At 41.6% G+C, this 26,334-nt stretch overlaps 1 long non-coding RNA gene across 26 annotated transcripts in view; it reads right to left on the minus strand.

Moving 5' to 3' along the window:
- Positions 1-26,334, minus strand: part of LOC125636788 (uncharacterized) — a 409,942-nt gene that overhangs the window by 261,530 nt on the left and 122,078 nt on the right. For 20 of the 26 annotated variants that reach the window (XR_012668524.1, XR_012668521.1, XR_012668520.1 and 17 more), the window contains exons 1-4: positions 24,375-24,476; positions 23,027-23,104; positions 22,728-22,914; positions 9,152-9,227 (exon numbers count right to left, since the gene is read on the minus strand). This is a non-coding gene — a long non-coding RNA (uncharacterized LOC125636788). Of the gene's footprint in view, positions 1-6,045; positions 6,296-9,151; positions 9,228-22,727; positions 22,915-23,026; positions 23,105-24,374; positions 24,477-26,334 lie in introns of those variants that run through there. The other 6 variants (XR_012668515.1, XR_012668505.1, XR_012668509.1 and 3 more) reach the window with 2 other exon arrangements.

Here is a 26,334-nt window from a genome sequence, read left to right on the forward strand (position 1 = left end):
ACCTGTGTACGGCTTCATGAGCCATGGCATTAAGGGGTAGGCTGGGTCCCCAAGGATACATATAGGCATTTCAATGTCCCCAACAGTTATTTTCTGGTCTGGGAATAAAGTCCCTTCCTGCAGCTTTTGAAACAGACCAGAGTTCCTGAAGATGTGAGTGTCATGTACCTTTCCCGGCCATCCCACGTTGATGTTGGTGAAACGTCCCTTGTGATCCACCAGAGCTTGCAGCACTATTGAAAAGTACCCCTTGCGGTTTATGTACTCGCCGGCTTGGTGCTCCGGTGCCAAGATAGGGATATGGGTTCCGTCTATGGCTTCACCACAGTTAGGGAATCCCATTGCAGCAAAGCCATCCACTATGACCTGCACATTTCCCAGGGTCACTACCCTTGATATAGCAGATCTTTGATTGCGTGGGCTACTTGCATCACAGCAGCCCCAACAGTAGATTTGCCCACTCCAAATTGATTCCCGACCGACCAGTAGCTGTCTGGCGTTGCAAGCTTCCACAGGGCTATCGCCACTCGCTTCTCGACTGTGAGGGCTGCTCTCATCTTGGTATTCATGTGCTTCAGGGCAGGGGAAAGCAAGTCACAAAGTTCCACGAAAGTGCCCTTACGCATGCGAAAGTTTCGCAGGCACTGGGAATCGTCCCAGACCTGCAACACTATGTGGTCCCACCAGTCTGTGCTTGTTTCCCGAGCCCAGAATTGGCGTTCCACAGCATGAACCTGCCCCATTAGCACCATGATGCATGCATTGGCAGGGCCCATGCTTTCAGAGAAATCTGTGTCCATGTCCTGATCACTCACATGACCGTGCTGACGTCGCCTCCTCGCCCGGTATCGCTCTGCCAGGTTCCGGTGCTGCATATACTGCTGGATAATGCGTGTGGTGTTTAATGTGCTCCTAATTGCCAAAGTGAGCTGAGCGGCCTCCATGCTTGCCTTGGTATGGCGTCCACACAGAAAAAAGGCGCAGAACAATTGTCTGCCATTGCTCTGACGGAGGGAGGGGCTACTGACGACATGGCTTACAGGGTTGGCTTCAGGGAGCTAAAATCAACAAAGGGGGTGGCTTTACATCAAGGAGTATTTCAGGCAGGACTTCACGGAGCGTTCCAATAAGAAATGGTGCACCTAAGTTATTGTTCTTATTGGAACAAGGAGGTTAGTCTGGCCTCTGATTGATACATGGCTATATTTACCTCACTGCACCTTCTCTGTGAGTGACTGCAGTGTGACCTAGAGGAATGAGTCCCCTAGACAGGCGGGGGGGGGGGGGACGCAAATGAGTACAAAACAAATCTGGTCTATTTCTTGTTTTGATCCACTCCATCTATCTTTTACATCTTTGGCTGGCAGCAGACGGTGCAGAAGGACTGCATGCCATCCACATCTCATGGCTGCTCGGCAGAAGATGGTACAGTACGACTGCTAGCTATCCTCATCTCTTGCCTGCCCGGCAGAAGATGGTGCAATATGACTGCTATCCATCCTCATCTCTTGCCTGCCCGGCAGAAGATGGTACAGTACGACTGCTAGCAATCCGTATCGCCTGCCTGCTCACCATAAGACGGTTCAATAGGACTGACTGCAGGACTAAAGAGAATGACCTGGTCAAGTCACTCCAAATTTAGTCCCTGCGGCCATGTCTGCCCAGGCGCTCCCAGCCGACGTGGCTAGGAGCACCTCGGACATGACGATGACGGCTACCAGTCGTATTGCACCGTCTGCTGCCAGAAGGCAATGGGTTGCTGCTACTGTGTAGCAATGCAGTACCATGTCTGCCAGCACCCAGGAGACATACGGTGATGGTTATCTGAGCGGCTCCATGCTTGCCGTGGTATGGCGTCTGCACAGGTAACTCAGGAAAAAAGGCGCGAAACAATTGTCTGCTGCTGCTTTCACGGAGGGAGGGAGGGAATGGGGGCGTGATGATATGTACCCAAAACCACCCGCGACAATGTTTTAGCCCCATCAGGCATTGGGATCTCAACCCAGAATTCCAATGGGCAGTGGAGACTGCGGGAACTGTGGGATAGCTACCCACAGTGCAATGCTCCGGAAGTCGACGCTTGCCTCGGTACTGTGGAAGCACTCCGCTGAGTTAATGCACTTGGAGCATTTTCTATGGGGACACCCACACTCGAATATATAAAACCGATTTCTAAAAAACCGACTTCTATAAATTCAACCTTATTCTGTAGTGTAGACATACCCTTACTCCCACTCTCAGTTCCTTGTCCTAGTCTCCATCCTACACCAAAACCCTTTCCAATTCTCACCCTTTACCGTGCTCCTAATACCTGTGCATTCCATACAGGCTGTTTTCACCTTCTCTTCTCCATTGCCTTGGCACCAGTGAGAATCGTCTTTCTCCTCTCAGTTCCTCGGCCCAGCACCACAGCAGGCCCTGGCTTCCAGGATAAACCTTTTCAGGGAAAGTCCTCTGGCTGGAGCATCCTCAGTGCAAATGGTGTCTTTGGAAAAATTATCTGCCAAACTCTAACAAGTCTTTATTGAGCATGTGTGAACTGAGGTTTACAGAAGGTCATAATTTGGCTAAATTTGGGTGGATTTCCACAGGGAAGGGAGGGGGGAAGAGAGAGATCCCAGTCACCAAGGGACCATACCCCTCGCACATTTCAAGTCCTTGATCCACAGTATGGAAGCACTACAGCTTTACAATGAAATTTTTGTATACATTTTTCAACATTATATATATTTAGCTCAAATGGTTAAAGTCTGGCAAAGTCATCAGGATCTGAAAACAAGGTTTTACAATAGAAAGTACTGGCAACCTTATGCTAGATGTATCACCTCTAATATACGTAGCCAAGATTTTAAAAATGGGAACCTACAATTAGATTCCTAAATATGTGCCTGAACGCTAGGAGATCGTTTTGGCTTCAGTGGGAACCCCCGGGGCTCTCAGCACATCTGAAAATCTGGTCACTTAGGCCCTGATCCTGCAGACAGCTATTTACATAAGTAGTTCCATTGATTTTAAAGGGACTACCCACATACATAGCATAAAGCTTGCTGGACTGGGGTCTGACTTAAGAAATTCTTCTTGAAAATCTTTATATATCTCACACACACACATTTAACTTGCACACACACACACACACACACACGTGTGTGTTTATGAACACTTTATATAATGATGACTTTATATGGGATACAATAAAAGATGATTTTTCTTCCTGAACATCTGCTTTATGTCTTATGATGGGACAAAATAATTACATGGAAAAAAATCAAATTTACATCTATATGTATTTCCCAGATCTGAAGCCTGTGAGATGCTCTAGGGCCTGAACAGGAAGCTGGACAATTGTTTTCTCCTACGGTTTTATATTTATGCAGTGTATGTTTTTTCTTTTCCATCTCTTCACTACCATGAACACCCCCTCCTATGTATGTTTCCTTCTCAGCTGCCAAGCAATAACCAGTTCTGATGTCAGGCAGCTTCTCTCAATGCTTAGGCTCTGCTTCCTGACTTTTTTCTCCAAGATTTAAGGGGGGGAAATTGTCAGGATTCCAGCCAAAGCTCAGGAACATATACATTCATTGGTACTTTTTAACTTTTAATTATTTCCTATCACAAGACATAAATCAGTAGTTTAGTAAGAAAATCATCTTGCTATTGTATCCCACATAACATAATCATTTAAATAAAGGTCTACGCTCTTTCCCAAAGTATGCCAGTTTTCTTCATTTAAACAATGCTGTGTAAGTTATAACTGGAATTAGTGATACATTTCTCTTGCAATTTTCCAAAGACCTCAAAGGAAATTATTGTACATCAAAGAGTTCAGACACTTTGACATATCCATTTATATATATAAAAACAAACAACCAGTAGAGCTTCAAACAAAAATCTTTGTTCTCCCATGGAGGTGGAAAAAAAGATGGCATCTGTATCAATGTATTTGTTTGTCTATTTAACAAAGGAAATCAGGCTGTAGTTTTGAAGGCTAACATTTTCAAAAGCTTATGTCACTGAATTTAGCAGCTTGGGTGGCTATAGCATTTTTGTTGTTGTTTGGTTGGTTGCTTTTTACCCATATGGCTGTTTGGGGCATTTTCAGTGCAGTTATGGCATTCCTTTAAAATAGGGACAAGAGGTTGGGTGCTCTTAATGGGATTTCAGAACTGCCCAACAAATGCAACAAGATACTTCTCTGATAGCCATGCCTAAGGAGGTGCAAACAGACACCTCTATAGCCATCACAGCCTCCCACCTTTTTCAGATCTTGCCCAAGAATATACAACCATATCAAACTACAGATATGTGACATTAGGGAAGGTAATTCCATATTTCAGGAAGAATTAGGCTCTGTAAATTACAAATAAAGTGGCAGCTGTTTGGAGATGCTCAAGTTTTGAAATATTAGAAGGCAAATGGATTAGTGGACAGAGTGCAGGGGAGGTGGTCAAAAGCATAAGAAAAATGCAGTTTACCATATGGATGTCACTACAAAGGTTTATGCACACACTTAACTTTCAGTAATCCCTCTGAAATCTAGTAGTCACATTAAAGTGAAGCTTTTGTGGGATTGGGAGCTAAAACTGTATTTTTTCATGGAAATAAAATCTTTTGCATGGAGCAAAAAGGCAAATTGCAATGGTGAGCATTACATTTTAGACCCTGATTCAGCAGAGCATTTAAGCACATACCTAAGTCCCACTGACTTTAATAGGATTGAACGCGTTCAAGTTAAGCACATATTTAAGTTCTTTGCTGAATCTGTGTCAATGTGACCATTATCATTAAACAATGCTTGTTGAATGCGAGAAATGTTTCAGTACGTCCCTTCAGAAAAAGGCAAACAATTTCATGTGTTTTGTTTTTTTGCTTGTTGGGGCTTTATAGTGTTAATGGAGTCATTGTCTCTAGTGGACTGTGGAATGTGAAAGGGATGGGTCCTGTTTCTCTTAGGTTCTTGCTTTATTTTATTTTAGTTAGTTAGTTAGTTAGTTAGTTAGTTTGGCTGCACAAATTCTGAATGGTTTAGTCCCCATCATGCAGCTAAAAAAAAAAAGCAGGCAGCTTTACGCATCAGATGACAGAGATGAGCAGAAAGATGCAGGAAAAGAAAACACAATCATTTAAGAGAAAGAGGTCCAGGGGTTCCCTTTCCCCCAAGAAGATGGTACAGAGTTATTTGTTTGTTTTTGGAAAGTTAGGTCTCCTTTCTCCTCAGCTTCTATTTCCTTTTCTCTCTGTCTACCAGTGGGCTGGAAGCTCAGTATGAGAGAGCATAAAAACTAGCCAGCAGGCAGCAGACAAGGCAACCTCTATACCTGTTTCCTGCACTAAGATCACTCACTCAATGGCATCCACATCTCAGGCTTTTCCCTACACATGTACAGTAAGCAAGAAATCTGATAGAAATTTTAAATTTCACATCTTTTACAGCAAATAATCAATTTAAAATTTCCTCTGCAATCCATGATGACTGTGAAAATAATACAGCCTTAGACATCATCACAACATGTGTATATATATACGAGATCAGAATTTGGATCCAAATTTTGTGTGTGATACATAAATGTATGTAAATAGAGAACTCTAAACTGATTGGAAAGTTCAGTTACTTCTCTCTGAACATCTGCTTTCCCATAATCTAGGCAGACTTCTTCCCATTTGTGTACTAGACAGTGATTATATGACAGACTGATTCAGCTACCATCACACTATATATGCCTAAAACATGGTTACATTTTCTTGATTGAAAGCTTCAGTCCATCTGCCTATTTCTCACTAAAGTTTATTTTACAGCATTTCTGTTTCCTTCTAAGAAAAGAACTCAATTTGGACAGTTTTCGTTTGAGAAACAAGGTCAATTTTTTGACATCCATTACCCTGGACAAAAAGATTAGAGTGATATAAATGTCAGCAAGGGGCCTTTTTTCCTTGTACTAATTCACAATATCTAGTAATGCCAGCTTGTTGTGTCACTGTTTACCACATAAAATATGTGTAGAAGGGTCCCTAAAAAAAAAATCAATAGCCATTATCATTGTTATTTACCATCATCATAATCCATCATCTGCTGTTGTTTCACACCACATTTTCCATGCCAAGTTTGGGCGTGCAGTACCATGCTGATGAATAGCTGCAAATTGCCATTCCAGGAATTGCTGAGTTTCTGCTAGTTGGTGTAGCAAAATGCTTGCCTTCATGGTGGGAAGCATTGCACTGTGCTATTAAGAGGGACCTCAGCTGAGATTTTTCTCAATTTTTACACATTCTTCTTGCAAGACACCACAATAATTAGCCCCTGTATGTAGTAAACAAGAGACGTAAAATCCTAGACCAAAATGTTGAATAGGGAGAATAACTTCTCAGTGTGAAAAAAAGTTAACCAGTTGGAATTCTTTGGTTGGTTAACTGTGTCAAATAAAAACAGTAAGCCCTAAGATATCAAATCAAAAGATAGAGTGTGGGGTCAGGGGGGCGGGCAGGTTGCATGAAAGAATCTTTGAACTGGCTCAAGAAAAATAAAAAAGAGGAAAATTCAGCCCCACCCAAATCTTGAACGTAATGCAAAATTCTACTCAGAAAGATCTGAAGTGCTTGGCTAAGGTCATGCATAGGTGGGAGTTGGGAGAGGGTCCAACATATCCTCAGCAGTTTACTATTATTTTGCCTTCCCCACTTGTTCTCAGTTGGGACAGGGCTTTTGGAGGCACCTGATGGCTTGCTAGCTCACCAGCCTTATGTTCTTCTCACCTGCAAGGTTAGTTTACTGCTATCCTTCTTGCTGTTCACATCATTACTCCATGACCAATTCCTTACGCTAGCCAATCCATGGACTGGCATGGAAGCCTTAGAAAAGGTTACTTGACTCCTCATCTCAGGAAGAGGGAGAAAAAAAAAGGCCCTGATTCAGCAAATTACTGAAGGATGTTCATAACTTTAAGCAAATGAGTAGCCCCAGTTAAAATCAAGGAGATTTCAGTTGGGACTATGCATGTGCTGAAGTTGACTTCTTTTGGTCTACGTATGTGCTTTAAAGTTACATGCACAGTTAAGCACTTGCTGAATTGGGACCCAAACCACTGCCAAGAGAAGAAAGGAGGGAATGGTTACTGCTTAGAATGAAAGAATGTGATGCCAGCCTCAATTAGACATCAAGGAAACATCCTTGAACGGCTAAGAAAAAATTCATTGCCAAAACCACAATAATAATAAATAATAATAATAATTATTATAAAATAACATTTTACAATTTATTCATAAAATGAGTTATTCTTAATTCAGAATATGAAAGTACTTTTCAGAGAGGGGTAGAAAGGAAAATAGTCTTTAGGGGCAAGATATAAAGATAATGCCATCGGGGAGCGTTATGTTAAAAAGTCTGCATTTCTTATGTATATTCATATGGCAGCAGAGTTTACATTTTCCTGGCACCTTAATCTGGCTACGTTCAGATCTTCAGGGCTGCTTTTCTCAATGCTAACTTTAATTAATTCAAAATGATAATAAGGTAATTCACTGCCCCTGCAGAGGCACAGAACAAAAGGACCTGAACCATGAATTTATATTTTAGGTATATTATTTTGGGGTACAGCATTTATCATCAACATTTAAACTCAGTCATAAATTGAGGCCCTAGAAGCTGATTAAGTATACTAAAAAACAAAAATCAGCATCTTTATTAATCTATGATAGTAACCTGTTCATAGTAGAATGGATACAGTATGGCACAAACATTATTTGTTGCCTCCTGTAAAGGCATAAATAAAACAAAGTAGGAACATGGAAACTTTTTTCTGCCATATCATTTAAAGAATGACCAGCATAGGGTGCAAATTAAATATATTTCCCTTCTTAGAGTTGAAAAGTGGATTTTTCCCCCCTAAGTAATGGCCATGATAGTGCTGAAAAAAATAATATTTTGGGCCAAGGAGCTGTGCTTTATAGCAGCTGAGCATCTGGCCCTGAATGTTTAAGGTTTATAAATTGAAGACACAATGTAGTAAATTGTTTTTAGCAATTACTGTGCATATCAACTGGCAGAATGGATGTATAAGAAATATCCATCAAGGACCACAAGTTTCCTATTTAAAGACTGAAATGAGAATAGAATAAAATTGCTGTGGTAATAGTATCTTTCATTGCCAAGGTGTCAGAAAGCCTGAAAAAAAGTCATACAGTGATGCTTATTTGTTCAGTTATACAGACTGATTTAAGGGCCTTTATTTTCTGACTTTGTCTTCTAAATCTATGGGCCAGGGTGAAAGAGTCAGGTAGGCCTTGAACTGAAGAAAACAGGAAGACTACAGGGTATGGGGGGGAAATAGTTCCCCTTATTAAAATGGACTGGTTAATATATTGGGATAGATCCTGAGCTGGTGTAAATCAGTGTAGTTCCATTGACTTCCCTGGATCTACACCTATTTCAGCTGAAGGTTTGGCTCTAAATGTGTAATGTTAGAAGAAGACAGAATGGAAGGCAAAAGTTCTCTTTCTTAAATGTTTACCACTTGTTTTCTGGGGTCAGCCAATCAAGATTTAGAATGTTTACTTTGCAGCATGCTGAACTGTTGCCTTTTACAGATTACACTGGGCATTGCATTTACATATCTATCATTCATCACAAAGATTGTCAGAAGAATGGGAAAAGGAACAAAAGGAACATTCTTAAAGGAAAACTGCAGTGATTAGATAGATACCTGAATAAATATTTACTATATAAGGACACACATTTTTAAAATGGCTCTTAATGACAAGTCTCCTTTATCAGTTAAAAAATCATGTAAGTGGATTGGTTTGGACATCTTGAATATTCTGTTACATTTATCATTTGTAAATGGATAACTCAACCTTTGCTGGTGACAAAGTGTTTTAGGGGAAATTTCAATAAGGAGAGAGAGTGGTGACTTTGCAAACAGAAATTGGGAGGACTTTCCATACATGGGGGCAGCATGCAAAAAAAGCCTCGAGATGGGTGTGGAAAGAGAAGAAAAGGGAAATAGTGTTAGTGCAGCACAGGGAAAGAGGAGAAATGTGAGAGAAGAAAAGGTCTCCTCAGTTAGCCAAAGACTCTCTAAGACTTTCAGGAGATTGACTTCTATGTGTGTTCTGTCATCCACTGTGCTATGAACAAGTTTATGAAAAAGATAAAACATACCTTTAAATCACTTTGAAACTGTCTGGCCTCAGTTCCACTCCATTATGTTATCCTAGGTCTTCTCATTCTTCCATTCCTAATATGGATAATCAGATTAGCAAATTGGTCATATCTCCTTGATTAATTATTTTTGTTATAATTAAAACACTGAATGTTGTACTGATTTACTGCTCTGGCCCTGGTGAATAAAATATCTGTTATATTATTTTGGAATTTTCCTTTGGAATGCAACTCTGATTTAGAGTATGTGTACTGTGGAGTCCCGGAGTGTGATTGCAGCTTGTGTAGACATACCAGACCAAGTTTGAATCCACCTAGTTTGTGTACCGTAGCAGTGAAGCGATGGCAATATGTGCTTCACCACAAGCTAGTCATGTGAGTAATTGCCCAGGGTTCTCAGTGGACTTATACCACCCATGCGGCTTCAGCTTTACTGCTTTGGTACCCAAGCTAGTAGTTCGATTAAACATAGCTGGGGTATGTCTACAGGAACTGCAATATTTAAAGCACAGTGGTTTTATAGACACACAAGTGACACAAAACCAGGTGAATTTTGGAGTTTGACCAAGAGTGAGGTTTTTTTAAAGGTTTTAGATTTGTTCAACTCAATATGCAAAGTGAAACCCAGTGATTGCGAGCCCACATTGATTAAAACCACTGGAAAGCTTCTCCTTGAAATGATGCCAATGAGTATGTATGCAAATTAACTTTCTGAAGTCCACACACTTCCAGTCAGGATGATAGCGATCAGTTGAACAGTGTCTGTCTCTTGAAAACACCATGGTTTATACAGTCTTCCCTTTCTCTTTTATTTCTATAGTAAACAAATAGACATAGGGAAAGAAAAACAATTTATATCATTTGGGTACAAACCATCTGACAAAGTCCATAAATACCTGCTGTTGGAACATGGCTGAATAAACAACTATACATATAATTTTAAAGGCATATAAAGCAGCACTATAATATAGTTATGTAATTGTTTGGGGAATTATATTCCTTGCTGATGTGAACTACTATCAATTAGTCACTGATTCCACCGGGCATTTAGTGTGAAGTGGAATTAGTTAAAAGGTAGCTTTCCTATTCAGGTATTAATTTCCAGGGCTCTCCAGCCTATGTTTTGAGACATTACAATTACAGCGGTCTTTCATTTCTACCAAAACAGACTTAAGTAACACTAGAGTTTAAAAGAGGAAAGAAGAGGGAGAGATAGAAAGAAGGAGGAGGGGGGACTGATGGGACAGCTTGTTATTTTTATTTATTTTTCCTCCTTTAATAGAATACAATTCTTGTCTATCAACCAGACAGTTCAGCCCTGCTTAAGGCACAATCTCTGTGAGAAAGCTCTGAGGCTTTAAACTTTAAACATAGCTGTCACAAGTTGATGCACACACACACATGCATACACATACACACAAGTGATCATTATTGCCTGGCAGTGAAAGACCCTGCATCCAACTGACCTAATGGGTCACTCACTGTATGAACTATGTCATTAATTTCAATAGAGGTCTCTTTTTTCATATAAGCAGTAATACAGCATATATTATGCAAGTGGACAAATGCAAGACATAACCATCAGGAAGGAGAGCTTTAAAAAAATGTACACAGCATAGCCAGAGTCAGTTGAAAAAGGATTTACATCTCTTGAGTGTCTGGCCTTGAAATAGATGGGAAATGTCAATCAATTAGACAGTGGTGAATGATGGGTATGATAGAAGAGAATCTAAAGAGATAATACATGTTAAATACAAAAAGGCTACAGCATACTGACCCAGGAAGAGATCTGGGAGATATTCCTGAGATTGCCTGAAGCCCTGAGCCCAATCTGAAGGTGAGGAAGACACAAAAAGTGCTGGTGTGTTATTCTATGAAACTAAGGCTTAGTCTCTACTACAAACTTAATGTCAGTATTATTACATCGCTTGGGAGTGTGGAAAATCCACACCCCAGAGCGAGGTAGTTATTCAGACCTAACCCTAGTGTAGACAGCGCATGGCCAATGGGAGAAGCACTCCCATTGACATAACTACTGCCTCTTGCAGAGGTGGAGTACCTGTGCCACCAGGAGAAGCTCTCCCATCGGTGTAGGTAGTGTCTTCACTAAGCGCTACAGCGGCACAGCTGACCCGGTGCAGCTGTGCCGCTGCAGTACTGTAGGTACAGACATGTCCTGGGATGAGAAGACAGTATGTACTACATAAACTGCACCCAAGGGAACAAAGCACCTAGTGAAAGTCACCTTATTTAAGAACAGAAAATACTTTGCACTGCCATAATATCTTCATCCTAAGGGTCTGATAACTGGACCTACAAATGTACCCTAATTGTGACCTCAGCTGTGAAAAGTGAATGTAAGTTCATCAAAGGTCACAATAACTGTAATAACAAATGTTGATGGTAAAAGGTGCAAAAGCAAGACAGAAAGACTGAAATAATCCAAACAAAAAGGCCTACTGATATAACTCAGGGACTGTGTTAAGATCCTGGTTGGTAGATAAGAAAAGTATGGAACTGGAAATCAGTGAACCAAAACTGGTCTTTCAGAAACTAGGCCTAACTGGTGGACAAAATAATGAGAGGACAGGGTATTCCACCCATCACTCCTATGGGGATCCTTAAAGAAAAAAAACTTAGGGAGAAAAATTGATTACTGGAGCAAGCTTCACCATCATGGCTGACACTCCTACGATTTCCTGGGGCCCCGGGCTTCATCATCCTGACCCTGAGAGATGTCCTGACCAGACCTGGCCAAAGAGAGGGACCCAGATGACATTGCCACCTCTACCAGCTCCGGATAAATCCCAGCCACCACCTGGAATATGAAACTTTGTCACACAGCCCTCCTTGTGTTTTTTCTTTTCCTTCCCTACCTATGTCTTCTCTTTCCTATCCCTCTACCTTTTTCCTTCTGTCTAACAACTATCTGTCTTAGCCAGCCATTATTTTTCAACACTTAATTGGAAAGAGGCAGCTAAATGCCATGCCCTAAACAACCCAGTGCTGGTACAAGTTTTCCAGGCCTCAGAGTGGCTGATAAGACTATGTGCTCAGCCCATGTTTTTCTTGCATTCAGGCTGCTTCTGAGACAGAAGTTGCGTTTTCTGTCCTTGCTGTTCTTTTCTCTCCCTCTTTTGTGTGTGTTTATCTTGTTTTGTCTTCTAGGAAGTGGGATCAGTCTTCAACAACAACAACAATTACAACAGCTCTAGCCCATCTCAACTAACTTTTTCTCTTTTCCCCAAAGGGACAGTTATTACAATCTTTGATATCATCCAAGAGAGGGTCAAGCAAGGGTTTTTTTTCCTTCTAAAAACTCTCTACAGCCAAAGTTAAAGGGAACAAGGAATGTTGGAACTGAAAACCTTACTTAATACTTTATATTTCAAATGCTTTAGTTGTTTTTCCCTCTTTTCTATATCTTTAATAAAAAGTTTAAATGATTTTTAATGGTGTGTTTGCCATGGCAGTGAACAGGCTGAGGACTTTGTATTCTGAACCCCAAATCTTGTTTAAAATGTTTTAATGTTGGACAGTCAGAGCCATGTTTACACCTTTGACTCTTTGAGCCTTTTTATTCCATCTAAATTAATACTATAGATCTCAAAGCATTTTAAACATTAAGGAATTAACTTTTACACTCTTCACCCTTGTGAGCTAGGGACTTATTGTCCCTATTTTACAGATGGAGGTGTGAGGCACACAAAGGTTACACAACAAATCTGTAGCACAGCTGTAAACAGACCCTCCTGACTCTCACCTCTGTGCCTTACTAAGGCCCGATCTACACTACAGACCTGTAATTGGTATAACTACCGTACATCCCTCAGGAATGTGAAAAATCACCATGTCTGAACCACATAACTATACCAACTGAACCTAACCCTCTGTGTAGACAGTGCTATGTCGACAGGAGACCTTTCATAGGCCATCCTGGATGCTTCCTCACACTGGAATTGGCCACATAGATTAATAGAAAGTTAGAGCAGCTAAGACCTATTTTCTTTAATCAGCTGCTTGTGGGTTCAGAGAGTTAGCAGGTTTTGCACTTAACCCTGTGGCCCATGCGTTGCTGCGGTTGATGATGAATGTGGAGGGTGTCTATTGATGAAGGCCTTTCATAGGCTGCCATGAAGCTATCCCTACTTGGCCTGGTCATGTGCATGTTGGAGGTGGGAGCCATTTTGATTTGGTGCCTGAAGGTAGCTTCTGGCACGTCTGGTAAGGGGATGATGGAAGGAAAGGAAGCAGCCCTGGACTTAGCCCCACTTCCCGATGGCTTCTGTGGGTGATGGTTTTAGAATTAAAATTATAAAAGTGATTCAGATAAAGCTCTGATGTTTGTAACCTTTATAAAGTCATGTCTGTTTAAGTTATGTGGGAAAATAACATTATCTGTTTCTACCATATAAACTAACAATGAGAGGACTCCAAAGCATTTTCTTTGGATAAGGGCCCAAAACTACAGATGCTTATCTAAGCCCTCTCAGCTCTTTGCTTTTCCTTCTATCTTCCCCCTGTGTGTCATCCTTTGAAGCACAAGAACAAATCCACACAGACACACCCCTAGAGCCCCGACCAGGGGTATTTTATCTGCTACCCAAGATCCATAAACCTGGGAATTCTGGACGCCTCATCATTTCAGGCAGTGGCACCCTGACAGCAGGATTGTCTGGCTATGTAGACTCTCTCCTCAGGCCCTATGCTACCAGCACTCCCAGCTATCTTTGAGACACCACTGACTTCCTGAGGAAACGACAATCCATTGGTGATCTTCCAGAAAACACCATCCTAGCCGCTATGGATGTAGAAGCCCTTTACACCAACATTCCACACAAAGATGGACTACAAGGTATCAGGAACAGTATCCCCGATAATATCACGGCAGACCTAGTGGCTGAACTTTGTGACTTTGTCCTCACCCATAGCTATTTCACATTTGGGGACAATGTATACCTTCAAATCAGCAGCACTGCCATGGGTACCCGCATGGCCCCACAGCATACCAACATTTTTATGGCTGACTTAGAACAACGCTTTCTCATCTCTCATCCCCTAGCGCCCCTACTCTACTTGCACTACGTTGACAACATCTTCATCATTTGGACCCATGGGAAGGAGGCCCTTGAGGAATTCCACCATGATTTCAACAATTTCCACCCCACCATCAACCTCAGCCTGGACCTGTCCACACAGGAGATCCACTTTCTGGACACTACAGTGCAAATAAGTGATGGTCACGTAAACACCACCCTATACTGGAAACCTACTGACTGCTATACTTATCCTCATGCCTCCAGCTTTCATCCAGATCACACAATCCATTGTCTACAGCCAAGCCTTAAGATACAACCACATTTGCTCCAGTCCCTCAGACAAAGACAAACACCTACAGGATCTCTATCAAGCATTCTTAAAGCTACAATACCCACCTGGGGAAGTGAAGAAACAGATTGACAGAGCCAGAAGGGTACCAAGAAGTCATCTACTACAGGACAGGCCCAACAAAGAAAGTAACAGAATGCCACGAGCCATCACCTACAGCCCCCAACTAAAACCTCTCCAGTGAATCATCAAGGATCTACAATCTATCCTGAAGGATGATCCCTCACTCTCACAGACATTGGGAAACAGGCCAGTCCTAGCTTACAGACAGCCCCCCAACCTGAAGCAAATACTCACCAGCAACTACACACCACACAACAAAACACTAACCCAGGAACCAATCCCTGGAACAAAACCCGTTGCTAACTCTGTCCGCATATCTATTCAAGGGACACCATCATAGGACCTAACCATTTCAGCCACACCATCAGGGGTTCCTTCACCAGCACATCTACTAATTTGATATTCCATCATGTGCCAGCAATGCCCCTCTGCCATGTACATTGGCCAAACTGGACAGTCTCTACGTAAAAGGATAAATGGACACAAATCGGACATCAAAAATTGTAACATTCAAAAACCAGTAGGAGAGCACTTCAATCTCCCTGGACACTCAATAACAGACTTAAAAGTGGCCATTCTTCAACAAAAAAACTTCAAAACCAGGCTTCAATGAGAAACCGCAGAACTGCAATTAATTTGCAAAATTGACACCATCAAATTAGCCCCGAATAAATACTGGGAGTGGCTGGGTCACTATAAAAAGTAATTTTCCCTCTGTTGATATTCATCCCTTCTTGTCATCTGTTGGGAATAGGCCACTTACACCTTGATTGAATTGGCCTCATTAGCACTGACACCCCCCCCCCACACTTGGCAAGGCAACTCCCATCTTTTCATGCGCTGTAATATATATACCTGCCTAGCGTATTTTTCACTCCATGCATCTGATAAAGTGGGTTTTAGCCCACAAAAGCTTAAGCTCATGCCCCAGTAAATTTGTTAGTCTCTAAGGTGCCACAAGGATTCCTCGTTGTTTTTGCTGATACAGACTAACAGAGCTACCCCTCTGAAACCTGTCATCCTTTTGTTTGAATGCCCTGGCATAACAAGAGAGACAAGGTGGGTGAAGTAATATCTTTCATTGGATCAACTTCTGTTGGTGAGAGAGACAAGCTTTCAAGCCACACAGAGATCTTCTGCAGGTCTGGGAAAGGAACTCCCAGCATCACAGCAAAATGCAAGGTGGAACAGATTGTTTAGCTTAAGTAGTTCGCATTAATTTTGCCCTATGACTACAGAGGTGTTAACAGGTCACATTATCTTAAATGGTCCCTTACAATATGTGCTAACTATTTATGCTAAACAATCGGTTCTACCTTGCAGTTAGCTGTGCTGCTGGGAGTTCCTTTCCCAGACCTGAAGAAGAACTCTGTGTGGCTCAAACACTTGTCCCTCTCACCTACAGAAGTTGATCTAATAAAAGATATTATCTCCTCCACCTTGTCTCTCTAATATCCTGGGACTGACACAGCTAGAACTGCAGTGCATCCAGCGTAATAAGATATTTTTCTCTCTCCTGTTCTCATTCTTCCATTATCAAACCCAACTATTTCCACAAGTTTCAGTGATTCTCTAGGTTCTTCCATCCTTTCTGAAGCTCCACAGTCCCCATCTTTCCTGGTAATTCTAATAGTGTGGGGGTCTCAGATCTGCAGTCTCTCTCTTCTTGGTCTTCTGTTCTCTTCAAAATGAGATGCTCTGGTTAGAAACTCCCCCGCTTCAATGCATTGAAACTGCAGAGTACATGGTATTTTAATAACAGCTGGCCAGAGACTCTGGTCCTGATAAAACCCTTTATCTTTCATTTGAGTGTATGTTGCAGAGGAAGACCAGTAAGGGCTGGATGGATATGAGGGACAATTAGGTCTGGAGCCTTTTGAGGAAGATGGAATTTGAGGTTAGTAGAGTGTTTGTTCCAATTGATTTAAATCTTAAATAAACTCATCTTAATATGGAATAAAATACTTAAATTTGGATTAGTTTTCATGTTTTCCAAGACAATTCACTGATCCAAACCAAAAATATGTGTTTATCAATACAGGCTGATGGGCACTGGACTTGTGTGTAGCCTTGAGTAGGTGCAAGGCCAAAAAAAAAAAAAAAAAGAGGCATAGAGAAATTGAAGTTCTAACTCATACAACCAGCTCTTAGGAGATAGATAATCCTTCCTGCAGCAGACAATGAACTATACAACATTACAAGACTAATCTTTACATACTGTGCAGTGGTTTATGTTTAAAAGGAAGAATTTATTTTGTCACATGGCTATCAACTCATGATAACATTCTAGGAAGAGGAAGATAACACAAATTAAAAATATTACATTAAGATAAGTATGTCCTTTTAAATATAAACCAGTGTAGTCAATTTATTCTTCAGCACTGTATTAAGTAAAAACTTTCTTCACTTCAATTTGTGCTGAGTTATTATTGTTCTACTCTTTGCTGTTAAATCTATCTGTTCACTACAATATGCAGGAAGCTAACTCAAGTCAAGTGTAAAGTATACTGCAGAGATGGTGTAAGAAGATGATGACTGGATCCTTATCAGGACTAGAGCTAGACTATGGTCCAGGTGCAAGATTGAACCACGGTTACAGTTAGGGTTTGGGATTCACAAGTGCTGAAACCTCCGGAGAAGTTTTTGTGGGATTTTGGTCCCCACTTGAAGAAATTCCATGGGTTTATCTATCATCCAGAATGTTAGGAATCTTGTGAGAATAACTGCTGTTGTGCTATTTCTGCCTTTTAGACTTATTGCAAGTTTTCAGCTGCATCCAAACAAGAAAATAGGCCCTTCTACTTTTGGATACAGTATGGAATGAAAATCCATGGGCTGAATTCCAAACTCCTCTTTACCCCCAAATTTTGTGGAGATTTGAAGTGTTGGCTTTGGACAACACTCTGGGACAATTTCTAGTATACAGTTAATTTTTCAGTGAAAAGGAAGGGATCCCTTCTGCCCATACTTGAATTCTTTTCATTTGATCACAGAGCCAATCATTCCTGTCCACACTCTCACACCATATACAGATGTGTTTCGGGTTCCCTTTTGGGTGAATAGCATGGAGCTAGTTCATTCACTCAATCACAAAGAAAAATCAAATGAAAATGACAATGGGCTTGCAAAATACAAGCAGTTATGGCTAGTTTTTACCCTAGCCAAATACATCCATAACGAATGAAAGGGCATAAGATAAAAAAAAGTGGGGAATAAAATGTAAATTTTAATAAATATTTTCTATGTGACTGCTATGTGTCCTGCTCAGCAACTGATCTTACAAGATATGAGGTGATGCATAGTTCTGTATCTCAAAATAGGATCTCTTAGTTTTCAAGCAAGATTCCTGAACATTGATATATAATTATGTATTACAGACAAACCATTAACTAAAAGGGGTTATTTTTGGAGGAGTTTACAGGGGTATGGGGAAAAGGGAAGGCATTTCTCCTAGATTTAAGTCCTTATTACAGAACAGTACTTTGTTCTAGTTTCCTTTACAAAATATATCCACGTTTCACTGCAACTTCTATTTCCGACCTTTCTGTATGTTTTTTCTACAAAACCATTTTATCTTTCCCCCTAACATATAGGGCGCACACAGCAGATTTTTTAAATCTAAAAGTGTATTATTTTCACAGTTGTTATTTTCGTCACATAATGCAGCCAATAATATTTTCCTTTCTTTGTTGATTTCCCTTCTGTGTCACAGAATCATAGAATCATAGACTATTAGGGTTGGAAGAGACCTCATGAGGTCATCTAGTCCAATCCCCTGCTTAAAGCAGGACCAACACCAACTAAATCATCCCAGCCAGGGCTTTGTCAAGCCGGGCCTTAAAAGCCTCTAAGGATGGAGATTCCACGACCTCCCTAGGTAACCCATTCCAGTGCTTCACCACCCTCCTAGTGAAATAGTGTTTCCTAATATCCAACCTAGACCTCCCCTACTGCAACTTGAAACCATTGCTTCTTGTTCTGTCATCTGCCACCACTGAGAATAGCCTAGCTCCATCCTCTTTGGAACCCCCCTTCAGGTAGTTGAAGGCAGCTATCAAATCCCTCCTCACTCTTCTCTTCTGACTAAATAACCCAGTTCCCTCAGCCTCTCCTCATAAGTCATGTGCCCTAGGTCCCTAATCATTTTTGTTGCCCTCCGCTGGACTCTCTCTAATTTGTCCACATCCCTTCTGTAGTGGGGAAACCAAAACTAGACACAATACTCCAGGTGTGGCCTCACCAGTGCTGAATAGAGGGGAATAATCACTTCCCTCGATCTGGTGGCAATGCTCCTACTAATACAGCCCAATATGCCATTGGCCTTCTTGGCAAGACGGGCACACTTCTGACTCATCTTCTCGTCCACTGTAATCCCCAAGTCCTTTTCTGAAGAACTACTGCTTAGAATTATAGAATTGGTCCCCAGCCTGTAGCGGTGCATGAGATTCTTCCTTCCTAAGGGCAGGACTCTGCACTTGTCCTTGTTGAGCCTCATCAGATTTCTTTTGGCCCAATCCTCCAATTTGTCTAGTCACTCTGAACCTTATCCCTACCCTCCATCGTATCTACCTCTCCCCCTAGCTTAGTTTCATCTGCGAACTTGCTGAGGGTGCAATTCATCCCATCACCCAGTTCATTAATAAAGATGTTGAACAAAACCGGCCCCAGGACCAACCCCTGGGGCACTCCGCTTGATACCGGCTGTCAACTAGACAACGAGCCATAATAATAATGACACTGAATTTTGCCTTTCAAGCTGCTATTTTGTGGAAAGTTTGCCTATAATCGTGAGTGAAGTCATTTCACAACAAAAATATGTCATATGGCCACTGTGACAGGGCACACTTGTCCCGCACTGGTACTGAGAGGATTAACTCCACTCTCTGGGCTGAGTTGGCCACAGTCCTGTGGCCCTGCTGGGAATGCTCTAGCTGGAGACTAGGTATAAAAGGGAACAGCTGAGCTCATTCAGGGCTGACCGCCGAAGAGAGAGGATACACATTGCGAGCTCCAGCCCAGGAACCACAGAAGCCCCAGACAGTGAAAGCCAGGGATGCTGAGACTCTGGAAGATGCCCAAGGAGTGGCAGAGCTGTTGGGAGCCGCACTGACTGAGCAGCCCAGAGACCCCAAAGATGCCAGGACCACAGCATCAGGAACTGGGGAGGAAGTAGCTCAGGGAGACTAGTTGTGGTGCTGAGTGGGGTCAGCATGTTTCAGGTGGATTCCCTGCTGACCCCATGGTGGGCATACATGCCACTGACTGAGCTGTAACCCAGTGGAGCAGGGAGGGCGTGGGTCCCTCTACCCAGCCACCACCCATCCTGGGGTGATGGCCCACTCCCCTGACAGGCCACCAGGCCACGCAGCCCCATGGAAGGGGCAGTTATACTGACTCTGGCCACTAGGCCATGCAGCCCTGAGAGGGGAACCTTACTGACTCTGGACACTAGGCCATGTGGCTCTAAGAGAGGGCGACCTTCCTGACTCTGGACATTGGGCCATGCAGCCCTGAGAGCAGCCCTGAGAAAGGGCAGCCCTACTGACTCTTTCAGCTCGGCCATATTGCCTTGCAGAGCCATATGGCCACACCAAGTCTGACCACTAGGCAATACATCCCAGACGAACCGGGAAGCCATATTGACTCAGGTCATTGGGTCCCACAGCCCTGTGAGAAGGAGCTGCCACTCTGACATTGGCCATTGGGCCACACAATCTTGAGAGCGAGAGAGAGAGAGCAGCCATATTGACTTTTACTGCTAGTCCACACTACCCCAAGACAAGGAATGATCATAAGAATGCAATCACGGGGAAGTAATTACCCTGCCCCAAGAGGGGACGAAGCGCACTTGCCCTGTGACATCAAATAAGATGAATCTTTCTCCTACTAGTGAAATCAAAAGTTCTTACTGTTCACTCCTTTTTTAATTTTTATCCAAAACTGAAAGGGAGTTTAAGGTTGAACATCTGGCTTTGTTTTCCTGTTGCTATCAGTATCCTCTCCCCAAGCCTTCAAGCTAACCATTATCATTGTCTTTGGAGAGCTAAGAGAAAACTGTATTTCTCAGTCAAAACAGAAGTTAAAACTCTGTTGTTTTTTTCCACATTATATTTTATAACATGTTTTATTTCAAACTCAAGCAGCCTGATCTCTCTTACATCTCTCTAAGTTCATTCACCTTATTGGAGTTACTACTAATTTGAACCACTGAAAACAGGGTCAGAATATTTCCTCCCTCCAACACGTTTGTAAACTCCATTCACATAAATGAGACTGGTGTCAATGTAAGAATGGAACCCCAAGTCTGATCGCATACTAATTCAACACTGGTGTGAGTCTGTACAATTCAGTGGGTTTGATCCTGGTTAATACATATATACATACATACAGATACACTTTGTTTTGAAAACAAATAGTTACACAATGACTTTTCCAATTCCCTTTGGAAGAGAAATGATTTTGAATGTAATGTCGGCTGCTATGATCCTTCAATCAAATTCAGGCCTTCTCCCCCAAAGCCTCCCCCTGTGTTAGATTACTCTTCCAGGAAGGCGGATTGAAATGGGTAAGAATATTTATCAGCTGCTTGATACACACAGTGCCAAAGCACAAGGTCAAACTACTTTCAATACAAAATACAATTAGAGAGAACCTTAGGGTTTAGTGTTTTTAATTTCCTTTTCTTGTAGAAAGAGATTGTTTGAAGAGAAGAATTTAGAAAGTAACAAAAACCCACATTTAATTCTTAAAGGGGCAACTGGAGAAGAAATAAACCTTAGAAAAAACTATTTGAATGAATGTTCTGTAAATGTTTGATAATTTTCAGGAGAGATAAAATTTCAATGTCTTGGGCCAGATTCTCAGTCCCTGGTCAAAGTCCCTGGCACCATGGGAGCTGCCTAACAAGGCAGCTGAGGATTCTCCTTGTTTAAGAGAATCCTCACCTAGCCTCCAGCAATATGCCCGACAGTGGGTTGGGGATGTCAGCTTTGAAAGGGGCATCAGTGGAATCACTGCATTGGAAGAATGACTTCTATGGGGCCATTGCAATTGGAGTATGTTAAAGCAGCCGGGTCATTGTACTAACTTACACTGGGGAGCTGAATCAGTTTCCAGCTGCTCCCAGGACTGAGGGGAGTGCAAAGGTGGCTTTAAACAGAACTCAAACAGTGCAAAGGATCACGTCATTTTTTTTAAAATCAGCAATATGTATAACAATCTTTAGTGGGAGACTCCAAAATACTTCCAAGAAGAACAGCATTTAAAGAACAGTTTTATATTAGATTGATACTTAATAATAATTCCTCCTTTGTTCAGAATGATACTTACTGGTAAAATTACAGTATCTGTTTCTGCGGGTTGTATGGCATAAAGGGTCATGGTCCCAATGAGCTTATAAAAGTGTTTATTTGTTCCTGCTGTTCATGACTGTAAACCAATTGAATTTGCAAAATGAAAACGATTAATCCACCACTACCATCACAACAAAACATCTTACTCCTCCTCCAGTTATACACATTTTCTCCTACAGACTTGCCCATTCCTCTTTCCAAAGTTTCCCATTTCTCATCCCTAGCACCTTGTTTTCTGTCTCAAATATAATAATAGTAACTTAAACAGCTCATTCTATAGGATGTTAATGGCTTATAAGTAGAGCTGTGCGAATAACAGGTTTTTCAGTTTTCTGGCAATTCGGAAAAATCAGGGGAAAATAAATTTGAGACAAATAAAACATTCTGTTTCAATATTTTCTAAATGCAACATTTTACTTTTGACCATTTTAAACTGTTTTGGTAGGGGGTTATTCAATAAAGTTAAAGGAAATTTTGGAAAGAAAAATAAATTTTGAATGGAAATACTGAACCATTTCATTTTAAAAAGTCAAAATGTTCAGATTGGGGGGTGCTGTTTTGTGGAGGGTTGTTTGGGTTTGGGTTAGGGATTTTTATTTTGTTTATTTTTGACTGAAACAATCTCACAAAATAGACAAATTTATTGTCACCAAATCTGCATTTTTTGTTAGAGAAAAATTTCATCATAAACATTTCACCCAGCTGTACTTGTAAGTGTTGTAGTAGGACAGTCACTCACTATGGTGAAGGAATAGCTTAGTAACAGTACTTACAAAGGATTGAGAAATGAAATTGAGAGACTTCAAAAGGTGTCCTGTCCGTACCTTCTCAGCCAGAAAGGTGATGGCTCTGATGTGGGCCACTGAATATGGGATGAAGGGTGGTCTAAATAAGGGTGGAGGGCGAAGAGGAGGAGAGAAAAAGAACCTTCAGAGCCCTGAAGGGGATGTGGAGGAACAGCTGGAAAAAATGGGAGGCAGGAAAAGGTAAAAATATATTAATCTGACTGCTGGAGCTGCACCTATAAAAATTACTTTTCAAAGTCTTTATCTTTTTCTTTAGTCTTACTCACCTTGTCTTTTCTTAAGTCAGTTTGAACTCTCTCTCTCTCCATATACATATATAAAATCCTCTCTTACACTCTTCTTGACTTTAAGAAAGAAACAGATACAAGATTATTCTCCATAGTTTCATCAGATTCTCCATATAAATATCGCTTTCTGTTTCTCCAGTGCAGCTATCTGAGCATCTGCAAAGCATTTGGCATTGTCATACTCATAAAAAAAACCACTTTGCAATTCTAGTAAATTATGCAGAGTTTAGCGAGGTATAACAATGCCACATCTGTTTTGATTCTAATAAATTCCAGTGTAAGGGTGTTAAATCCACAGAGTCTTGGCTGAGCTGCCCATGCCATGTCTGGAAAAAACATTTTTTTATTCTTTGGCTCTATCTACTGCTTTCAATTTGCCTTCACAATCGTACAGTACAGAAGAAACAAAATAATCAGCCAAAGTTTCCTCTTGATTATGGGTGGGGTCTGATCTGTTCGGAAGCTTTAGTAAGACATGATGCATGGATGGGGAATGGGTCACAAAGTACTAACAGTTAACTATTTTGGATCACTGTTTGTGATCATTAGGCATTTATAAAGTCCTATGAGATACAATACTGCATATTTGTTATGGGCTATTATATGTGTGTGGGGGGTTCAGATAAAGAACTGGAGTCAGAACCTTTACAGTTTGCTATTTCTGGGTGAAGATTGGGTCTGATCTGAAACCTAATGACATCAATGGAAGAACTGTCATTTTCTGTTACGCTGGAAGGACAGGAGAAACTGGATGTGGTTTCATTAGGTCACAACTTTATTCTTAAATCTCCGGGAGTACTTGGAAGATAAAAGTGTACAGTTCAGGTAATTTCAAAATCATTTCCATATATACCCAGGGGGCTTCTATCAGCCCTCCACCTTAACCATCCTGGTCCCCCGCCAACCCATTGCTGGGACCTCACCCCCACCTCAAATGAGGGTGAAGGGGAGTGTGTAAATTAAGGGGAGTCGGATCGCTGTCATATCAATCATAAGAGCCCCAGCCCCCGCATTTTCTTTCCTTTAAAGAATACCTCTTGTAAATCTTTTACCAATCCATTTTATCTGATCACTGTATCCCTTCCCTATGGAGTACCTGCCCTGGACATCCACCCTACATTTACATAATGAGCTGTGACATCCTACCCTAACTCCCATTTCAAGTTCACCTCAGTTAAACCCCCCTGGATCCACTGTGGGGAAGTCAAAAAACAAACAAAAACCACTCTACCTTGGCCAGTCTAGCGGCGAGGTAAAATACCTTCCCAGTCCCCCATGAAAGGAACTAGCACAGTGCCCACAGCAGTTCCTGTATTTCACCACTTACATGGTTGGGAGGGTGGGTGCTGCTCTGTCTTATCCAGGCTTTTCTTGCACCAGTATGGACCTATGCAGTCCTCCCCCTGCCTTCCTGCCTGTCTACTGGTCACCTGGGAGGGAAGGATAGGTCAGCATCCCCATGCGCACCTGGTCTTCAGCTGCAGCAGAAAGTCACTCCCTGGTTCTCGCACACACTTTTTCCAGCAAGCCAGACAATGGGCCCCCACCACTTAATCTGTAGTGAGGTCATTGTCTTTAATGGGCTTTGGAACAGGTCCATTATGAATTTGCTTGAGTTCACTATGCTTCTCTGCTAACAGCAGTCTGTGTGCAAAAGGGAGCCTGGGGCCAAAGTGATAAACAAAACCATTTCCATTTTGAACACTGGAACACAATAAGTTCCCAACATTCCACACAAAAAGCTCTGATTCATTCCCATATTGTATCTTTTTCTCTCTTCCTTTCTCCTGAGTAGGGAATCACCACTATGTAGGTAACCACTCTATCACTGTCAGGCTGTGTTCTTTGAAAACTCCATCAAGCTAAAACATTGCTCTCTTTAATCAACACTCCCCTCCCTATCACTGTTAGTTAAAGTGCAGGATCTACACTGGATATTGCCTACTGCTTCATGGCAGCCACTCTAATTTTCATACCTTTCAGTTGTTGGAAAAATGCTATTTTTATACCTTCCAGAATGTGAATGGGACTGAGGATTTTACTTTGAGTCCAAATGGATCATCTGGATTCCTAACTTTGTGCAGTGCTTTGGGAGTGTATAGAGGCAGAGGAGCCCCTATGACTTGGTTTTGCTCCCCTTTCTCTCCCAGCCTAATAGGAAAATAACAAGGCCTTCACTTAGCAACATTTCTTGAGTACTATTTGTTAATATATAATCCAGGAAGAGGCAGAAGGAAAAAGCTCTCAAAGTGACAAGCTGAAAAGTCAGTCGTACTGTGAAAACAGTAAGATTTTCCAAACATTTCCCAAGCAATTTCCAAATACACAAAACAATCCCCTATAGCCACTTTCATGCAGTCTTGGATCATTCTTCCTGGAGTGTTAACAGAAAAAAAAAACTGGCACACTCTCTTGTTTTTGAAACAGAGCCTTAGCAGAGCACTCCCTATGCACTCACGCACATAACCATGACCCTCTACTTACTCTCCAAAAAATACATATTTTAATGAATGTACTCTACCTTGTAATGTTTGCTTCATTTTTAATTTCTAAACTGTCATCCATTTCTTCTTTGTCTTTCCTCCCACAACTCCCCACCCCTGCCCCTCCACAAGTCAGATCCAACATTTATTGAAGTCAATTGAAAGACCCCATTTATTTCACTTGGGTTTTGAGTCAGACCTATAACAAATATAGTTTTGAAAGAATATGTAAAATGTGTTGTGTTGAGAAAGAATGGAATGTGTGAGGGACCAGCTGAGGGAGGAGAGTAGTCTAAGAATGTAGCTAATGTGTGGTTAGTAGTTAGAGAAATGAACCTTGATACTATGAAAAGTGGTCTTCCTCACTCCGCAGTATTCCCCTCCCCAGCCTTTCTTCACCATATGTCTCCCTTCTTTATCCCTTTCTTCAGCTTTCCCTTCCCTCTTTGCTTGTTTTTCCCCTACTTTTGTTCCCCGCCTCTAGTGTTAATCCAGATGTTTTTGTTCTGCTCCTAATTTTGACAGTGACCACAGGGTGTCAAGTGTAGTGATTTGCTAAACCAGGTGAGGCTAGCATGAAGAACTTGAACCAACGAAAGGGACAAAAATACCTGTTACTTGTTTCTACCCTGTTGGTATCACTGGTACTGGCTGTTGGGAATCTTCCATCAAAATGAAAAATGTGGTGTATCATGTGAGTCTCAAGACACTTTGTTCATCATGGGAGATCCTGTCTATTCAGAGGGAAGAATAGTGACATGAGGCAACAGAACTACAACTCCCATGGGGTACTATGGCATCCTG

The sequence above is a fragment of the Caretta caretta genome, chromosome 5 (genome assembly GCF_965140235.1).
Source record: "Caretta caretta isolate rCarCar2 chromosome 5, rCarCar1.hap1, whole genome shotgun sequence".
Classification (NCBI taxonomy): domain Eukaryota; kingdom Metazoa; phylum Chordata; order Testudines; family Cheloniidae; genus Caretta; species Caretta caretta.